We start from the raw sequence: 9211 nt of genomic DNA, 5'->3' as shown, positions 1-9211 counted from the left end.
TTGGCAAAGTTCCTGGCTGGTAAATAGTGTTTGGGGATTACCCAATGGTAGGGTTGGAAATAATTTTGGAGTGTACAACTGGGATTATTTATTTTAAAATCAGGAGTATGCTAGTATGATAAAGGATGGAAAATAAAAGTCTTGCATGCTACATATCATGAACCAGGAGCAAAGATTTGTTTCACACTCTCAGATTGAGTGATGCACACCATTTTTACTATTATAACCACCTTGACTCACAACCATCAGATATACTCTTTGGTAGAAGCTCAGATTTAGGGGGTAAACCTTGGTTTGAATCTGATGCTGTCAAATCCCAAGGAAGGTATTATTATCTGATTCATGAAGTATGAAATTTTTCAGCAGGATTTTTATGGTTACATGTGAAACAATTTGTGATTTCCTGATCCATTGTGGACCATCAGTAACTGTTAGTTCTTATACCCTGATTAGAACTTGTAATTATATGAGATGATGGATGTGTTAACTAACCTTATTGTGCCAATCACTTCACAATATATATGTGCATAAAATCATTACGAGTATACCTTAAACATACATGATGCTATATGTCAGTTAGATCTCAATATGCTTGGGGGAAAAAGAAAATAAAAACACTGATTTCACGTTAAAAAAAGGGAATTAGTCACACTTGCTCTCAAGGCACACAAAGGAAGCAGTTCAAGAAGCAAATGTTGAGGACACACTTTGTGCTAGAAAATGTGCAAGGTGCTAGGGATATAACTATGAAGAAAGAATAAGAATTAACATTTATTTAAGAGTGCTAGACAGTAATCTAGACACTCTGCATGTATTAAGTCCTTGGCCTCTGGGAACTTAAAATTTGGTGGGGATACAGAAGAGAAAATTAGCTGATGCAGCACAGTATGATAAGGGCTAAGGGAGAGCTTGCTGAAGGGCCTACGGGCAAGTTATTAGAACCTGGGAGGAGCTGGAAGATTTCTTAGAAAAGATGGCATCAGAGTGCCCTACTTAAGGGAAACAGATGTCCTTACCTTCTGAACTTCTGAATAGTAAAATTAAAAGTCTTAACATTAAAAGCAGATTGTGCACTCTGCCCAGACAAATAGTCACTGAATCATTAGAATAAGAAGAGGAATTGTGTGTGTGTGTGTGTGCGTGCGCGCATGCATGTTAGAGAAATAGAGAATGCCCTTGACTGGCAGTCAATGGCATGCCTTCATATGGATCAATGTGTCTTCTATGAACCAAGGAAATAACCACTGAATGAATGAATGAATAAGAGAAGCCCTAATAAACAAAAAATTAATGTTTAGAATATAAAATAGGTTACATGCCATTTTTTTCTTGTCTACTTTGTTTTATTTTTTTTTAACTTTTTATTTTTACTTTATTTTACTTTATAATACTGTATTGGTTTTGCCATACATTGACATGAATCCACCTGTTCTAGAAACTAGACCTATAAAAGTCACTTAAACATCATGAGGAAGCTAATGAACAGAAACTCATGATGAGTGGTATTGCTTGTTCATATTTCTCTTCTTTGTTCTCCACTCTTGCCATGGCTTCTCTGTACCATTGTCTTTGATCTTGACCAGGGCTTGCTCTGGACAATTGGAAGCCATCATGTTTAAAAGTAGAGGCTTTGAAGTCAGCCTTGTCTGAAATGAAAAGTGAAAGTGTTAGTTGCTCAGCTGTGTCCAACTCTTTGGGACTCCATGCACTGTAGCCTGTCAGGCTCCTCTCTCCCTGGAATTCTCCAGGCCAGAATACTGGAGTGGGTTGCCATTCCCTTCCCCAGGGGATCTTCCCAACCCAGGGATTGAACCCAGGTCTCCTGCATTGCAGGTGGATTCTTTACTGTCTGAGCTACCAGGGAAGCCCTCTGAGTGTTTTCTTAATCCTGCCACTTCCCACCAGATAACCTTGGATGAATTACTTGACTTCTCTAGACTTATCTTTTTTTCCCTCATTTTCACATAACTATAGTATTTTCTTCATAGGATGCTGCAGATTCTGATAATGTAAATAAACTGTTTAGTGCAGTTCCTGGGAAATTACATATTATTTAAAAATTAGATAATCAGTACATGATTATAATTCTTCTACATCTACTTCAAGGGAAATTTTCAGTATATTTCATCTACATTTCTTCTCAAGTCATGAAATATAATTTCCTGGGATATTTTGTGCCACTATAACTTTCTTGGGATGCGGGCACACTGAGGAAGTGCCTGGATCTCCACTTTTTAATTTTTGGCTAGCCTGTAAGAGCCTGGAAATCCTTGGTAATTTAAACTTATTCAATAAACAATGCTAGAATCAAATAATAGTTATATGGACTCTTGAGAAGACTATAGTTTTTGAGGTTCATTTTGGACTGCTGCTGCTTTAGAAACTCTGCAAAGGAGAAAAAAACAGTGGCTATTGCATTCTCTAATGAAACATTTTCCTCTGGCAAATATACTCTGGGATTGCATAGCACCATTTAATTTCACAAAATGTCAGAGAGAAGTAGTGTTAGCTCATTTGGCCCTCCACAAGAAACTATTTTGTCTAAGATCAGGTGTCTTAATGATTAAAGCTTTTCATGAATATATATTCCTAGGCAGCCTTATGTAGCCACTACGAAGTCAGATTATGTTTCAGAAACATGGGTGTCTTATAATGAAGCTGTTTTCTTCATGAGGTAATGTTCCTGAAATATGTGCTGGGTAATCCATGACCCACTAAATCCATGAGCTAATGGGTTTGAAATACACACCATAAACCACAGAAACTTCTTGATGGGAAAACTGGACATGGATTATTATATTTCTCTGTATGTTAGGGTAGTCAGGATGACCCAAAGTGATTTTTTTCCTCTTTCCCCATTTTGTTTCACAAAATAGACAAAATTTACACTGCCAATTATTTCAGAAGAGAAAGTCACTTATGAAACTCTTCCTGCAAAGTGAGGAGAAACAACAATTTGACAGTTTGAAATGTGGCACAAAATATGTTGTGACAATCCCCCCTCACCCTACATGCACACATTAAGCCATTAATATGAGTTCTTGTCTGTCAATTCAATTACAGAAATGAGAAAAAATTCTTTGCTTTGAAGGAAAAAGCATTATTATGAACTCAAGACAACTGATTTAAAAATACATATATTTTTCCTTAGAAAGAGTCACTCCCTTACCAGTGAATATTCTTTCTGGAGGCACAAGAATGAAGCTATGTTACTCTCAAATCTATAAACACATGTACACATATACTTCAAGAATGTTAGTAACCAACTGGTTTAAACCCTTCATTTTGTAAATGATGAGACAAAGAGCTAAAAATGTTAAGTGCCATCTGTGGTGGTTTTAAAATACATCCATAATTTATTTTTTGTAAGCTCCCCTCAAGAGATGGAGCTTAATTGTTCTGTTACTGAGAGTAAGAAAACTTAGTGTCTTATTTCTAAAAGAATAGAATGTGCCTGAAGTAACAGTACAGGAAATTTGAGAGCAAGTCGTAAATGGTAGTGAAACTTCCTTGGTTCTTGCTTTCCTGGACTGCTTGCTCTGGGAGAAGTCAGCTACTGAGTCTGTGTCAGTGAAAAGTCAATGGAATGTGATGAGCAGAATTCTGAGATGGTCCCCGAGCTTCCCACCTCCAGGTGAAAAAATGCAGAGTGGCCCCCTCCACTGAGTATGGGCAGGAGAAAGAAATATGTTCGGATATTACTCTCATGACTAAATGTAACATGGAAAAGGTGAAAAAATAGTTCTGGTCGTGATTACATTATGCTATTTAAGCCTGTCATAGTAGACAGCAGAGATAACTTTTCGGTTATTCTTCTGATGCCTTTGATGAAGTAAGTTGCTGTGTTATGAGAAGACCGTGTGGCTAGCACCTGAATACAGATTTTAGGAGCTCAGAGAGATTTCTGACCAACATTCAGCAAGAAGAAGAACCTCATTCCTATAGCCATAGGAGCTGGATTTGGCAGAAAAAAAAAAAAAACAAAACAAAAAAAACTGGGCATGCTTGAAGATGAACCTAGAGCTCTAGATTAGAACACAGCCCAGCCAACATCTTAATTTTCAACCTCAGAAGAGAACTTGAGCGGAGGACCTGATCTAACCTGTATCCTGAATTCTGACCCATGGAAGCTATTAGATAATAAATTTGTGTTGACTTAAGCCATTAAGTTTGTAGTAATTTGTTACACAGCAATGGAAAACAAATGCAGAAGGGAAATAGGTCTCCTGCCCAGAACTGTATCATGTGAATGTGCCATCATGGAAATACACCCTCCAAGCTCAGTCAAGATGGCACAACTCTGGCTGAACCTCATGAGAGGTCTTAAGCTAGAACCAAGAACTTAAGCTAAGCTGCTGTACTAGTCATGCTTTTCCTATTTTATGATGTTTAGGCATCCTGAGGACCTTAGTTGGCTGCAGAGAGACAAATTCCTAAAGATTGAAAACAACATGTCTGCAAATACAAACATATTTCATATGCAAACCAAGCAACTCTGCGTCCACACCTCTAACTACCTCTCTATTAACCATCTTCTTAACATAACTCTCAAAACCCAAACCAACATTCATCTGTCCTAAATCAAGCCAGGGTTGCGCACCATACATCTAGAGACCACCTCTACAGCCCAGAGCCTACTGACCTTATTCTCCTAGTCAGTTCTGAACTGTATCCCCTGCTTTTCCCACAGGAAACACAGTAACTTGCCGTACTTTCTCCTTGACCTGCTTCTGCCTCCTGATTAACTCTGGAGATTCTCCACATGGCCTTCTGTCCAACAGGATAACTGATTTTCTGCAGTTCTGTGAAAAGGTCATCAGTTCTATGTTTACACCCCTCAAAATTTAATTTGATTATGGAATACTATGCTTTCTGTTATTACTGTTTTAATATATATTGGGCTATTTAGTGTCTACACTTTTGATTCCTCTTACCCATCCTGTATCCTCTAACTCATGTACACATTCCCAGGTGGAGCTAGTGGTAAAGAATCTTCTTGCTAATGCAGGAGATACAAGAGATGCGAGTCTGATCCCTGGGTCAGGAAGATCTCTTGGAGAAGGGAATGAAAACCCACTCCAGTATCCTTGCCTGGAAAATCCCATGGACAGAGGAGCCTGGCAGGCTTACATTCAACAGGGTCACAAAGAGTCAGACATGACTGAGCACACACCCATCCCATATCCCCTAACACATGTACACATATTTAGAAACAAATAACCTTAATAAATGCAATTGTTTTCAGATTTGAATTGTAAAAGAAAACCAGATAGTTTAATAATCACAGTGTTGAAAGGACATTGTGAGGACACAGTGTAAGTTGAATTCCTATAGTTTAACACTATAGAAAATTAAAGGCTACATGTTTAAAATCTAATGAGTTGCCAGTGATCCTTTTTTTGTAAGCTTGTTGAAATATGTGGTACATTGAAAGGAGCAAAGTTTGAAAACTATTTTTTTTTTTTGACCTTTGTTGTCAAAGTAATGTCTCTGCTTTTTATTTTTTTTTTATGGAATTGAGCAAAAGAGCTTTTATTTTTTTTTATTGTTTTATATTTTGCATTATTGTTTTACTTTTTTTATTTTTTTTTTAAATTTAAAAATCTTTAATTCTTACATGTGTTCCCAAACATGAACCCCCCTCCCACCTCCCTCCCCATAACATCTCTGTGGGTTATCCCCATGCACCAACCCCAAGGATGCTGTATCCTGCATCAGACATAGACTGGTGATTCAATTCTTACATGATAGTATACATGATAGAATGCCATTCTCCCAAATCATCCCACCCTCTCCCTCTCCCTCTGAGTCCAAAAGTCCGTTATACACAGCTGTGTCTTTTTTCCTGTCTTGCATACAGGGTCGTCATTGCCATCTTTCTAAATTCCATATATATGTGTTAGTATACTGTATTGGTGTTTTTCTTTCTGGCTTACTTCACTCTGTATAATCGGCTCCAGTTTCATCCATCTCATCAGAACTGATTCAAATGAATTCTTTTTAACAGCTGAGTGAAAACTATTTTTAAAAACTCAAACCAATTGTAATGAAAATTAATAGAGGAGCCATGTTGCATTTTCTACTATACTCTTTACTAGAGCTTCTAAGTACATGCAGTAAAATGAATATAAAATTATTTCATCAAATTTTCATCAAACAAGAAATGTTTGCCATAATTTCAGTTCATTTAAACAGCTGGTTAGTGTCTCTGTATTGAGGAAATACCATCAGAACTCAGGAATCCAACACACTGGTGTTTGTAAAATGGTTTTGAAAGATGGATCACATGTCTTAATATAGAAGCATACACAAAAACAATTGCATGGAGCTTTAAATCAATAAGAAACAAGGGTGAAATATAAACAATAAATGTGGGGAGGATAAACTGCTGAGAGCCATCTCCAGAGGGCAATACAAATAAAACACCAGGAAATTTCCCTGAAAATTGACAGAATCAGGACAAAATACAGATTTTTGAAATTTGTAAAATGATTTGGTAAAAAATATTTCAGTGGGATGCACAGATATACAAACGCAAGAAGAATGTGACTGTAAAGTAATGAGACCTATTTAATCAATCTCACATACAAATTCTTTTCCTTTCAGATGCCATAAATTGAAAGCTGTCAGTTTTCCTATGGACCATTGTGGCATCTACCTCTAAACAGACACTTTTTATATTGACTTGGCTATAAAGGATGTTGACTCGCTCTACTTCCTGGTTTCAAATGGAGCAATTACGTATTTTCCAGTCAAGTTCAAAATAGGTCACACTGAAAGTTTAATGAGATTTCTTCTCAAGAAGAACTTCTCCTTCAAGATATCAAGGCTACTTTCTAACTAAAGAGCAGTAACTATTATTTATACACAGACATTCTGAGCCTTGTATGGTTTAAAAAAACGTTTGGATTTTCTTTCCCTAGGCAAAGCTTTAACATTTCTGAAATTCAGTTAATTTGAATGTTATAACAACCTTTGAAATTTGACTTGTATCTAAAGAGAATCATGTGAGCCTCTATTTTGAGTCATTTACTTCTGAGTAAATGACAAGACAACATCCTTGGCAAATCTAACACAAGAAAGTCATATTCACTCACCTATGATTATATTCAGGAAGTCTGGTATTTAATTAGTTTGAAAACTAATGTCCACAATCAAATAATCAGATAATTTAGCAAATTAACAATATCCTCTAAATTACCTCCTAAAGCAATTATAATATTTATTATCAATTAAATTTGCAGAAGAGATGTTCTTAGATTTGTTCTTTGATGTTTATCCCAAAATCCCAGGTCATTTGCATTCATAAGTGGAAATTTCTCATAGTTTCTTAGTTCTTCTCAACTGTTTGGCTTGAGTGTAGGTACCAAACTTTTTAACATTCATTTATTATTGTATATTTTTAACCTTTATTGATTTTATTGCCTCAAGCCTTTCTGTATATTTCTTTACTAAAAGCTGAGATATGTTGAAATCAATGCAGGATAGAACCAAGAAGATTTACTTCAAAGGGAAAAATCATCACCAAAAATCACTGACTATCCAATGATGGTATTTGCTATTAATTATTTTGATCATTTTTCCCCTAAATTTTGCCTTGGAAAAATTCTGGGTGTTCTGGAAGGATGGAGTTATTATCAAGAAAGTGGGAAGACACACACTCAGCAAGTATCAGAAACCTAACAAGGGTTGTACTTCTTCAGTGATACAGGAATCCTCAGGAAAGGTGCAAAGCAATCTGCAGGTGCATCTGTGAAAAGAAACAGGGAACACTTTCTTTAAGTAGGAAACAAGTTGATAAACTATTAAAAGTCCAGCAATTTTGGTCAAAGCTTTCAATCACATCAATTGGACATGCTCTGAAAATCAGTTTAAGCAGTAATGAGCAAAAGTCTATGGCTTGCTTCCTGACACACATTAATAACCCCAAGTATTATACAATTAAACCAAAATCAATATTGGTGTAAGGCTTGGGTAATACACATGATTGCTTGCTTCATGGCTGAAATCTTAGATCCATCATTTACTGCCATGTGGCCTTATTCAACTACTACACTTCTCTGTACTTCACTTTTCTCATCTATAAAATGGGTAATAACACTCAATTTGCTAAAAGGATTCAATGAAATAGCCTGTTTTACAGTGCCTTATTGACTATGATCTAATACAATATTCCCACAGACTATTCCTAACAAGACAAGCACACATTTGCTGTAAAAACCTAAGTCATTTTCTGGTGGAGTCTTTAGGGTTTTCTATGTAGAGGATCATGTCATCTGCAAACAGTGAGAGTTTTACTTCTTTTCCAATTTGGATTCCTTTTATTTCTTTTTCTGCTCTGATTGCTGTGGCCAAAACTTCCAGAATTATGTTGAATAGTAGCGGTGAAAGTGGACACCCTTGTCTTGTTCCTGACTTTAGGGGAAATGTTTTCAATTTTTCACCATTGAGGATAATGTTTGCTGTGGGTTTGTCATATATAGCTTTTATTATGTTGAGGTATGTTCCTTCTATTCCTGCTTTCTGGAGAGTTTTTATCATAAATGGATGTTGAATTTTGTTAAAGGCCTTCTCTGCATCTATTGAGATAATCATATGGCTTTTATTTTTCAATTTGTTATTGTGGTGAATTACATTGATTGATTTGCGGATATTGAAGAATCCTTGCATCCCTGGGATAAAGCCCACTTGGTCATGGTGTATGATATTTTTAATGTGTTGTTGGATTCTGATTGCTAGAATTCTGTTGAGGATTTTTGCATCTATGTTCATCAGTGATATTGGCCTGTAGTTTTCTTTTTATGCAGCATCTTTGTCAGGTTTTGGTTTTAGGGTGATGGTGGCCTCATAGAATGAGTTTGGAAGTTTACCTTCCTCTGCAATTTTCTGGAAGAGTTTGAGTAGGATAGGTGTTAGCTCTTCTCGAAACTTTTGGTAGAATTCAGCTGTGAAGCCATCTGGACCTGGGCTTTTGTTTGCTGGAAGTTTTCTGATTACAGTTTCAATTTCCGTGCTTGTGATGGGTCTGTTAAGATTTTCTATTTCTTCCTGGTTCAGTTTTGGAAAATTGTACTTTTCTAGAATTTGTCCATTTCTTCCACATTGTCCATTTTATTGGCACACTGATGAAAGAAATCAAAGAGGACACTAATAGACGGAGAAATATACCATGTTTATGGATCGGAAGAATCAATATAGTGAAAATGAGTAT

This window comes from Capricornis sumatraensis, chromosome 22 (assembly GCF_032405125.1).
Source record: "Capricornis sumatraensis isolate serow.1 chromosome 22, serow.2, whole genome shotgun sequence".
In the NCBI taxonomy this organism is placed as follows: Eukaryota; Metazoa; Chordata; class Mammalia; order Artiodactyla; family Bovidae; genus Capricornis; species Capricornis sumatraensis.
Note: the sequence above shows the minus strand (reverse complement) of the source record.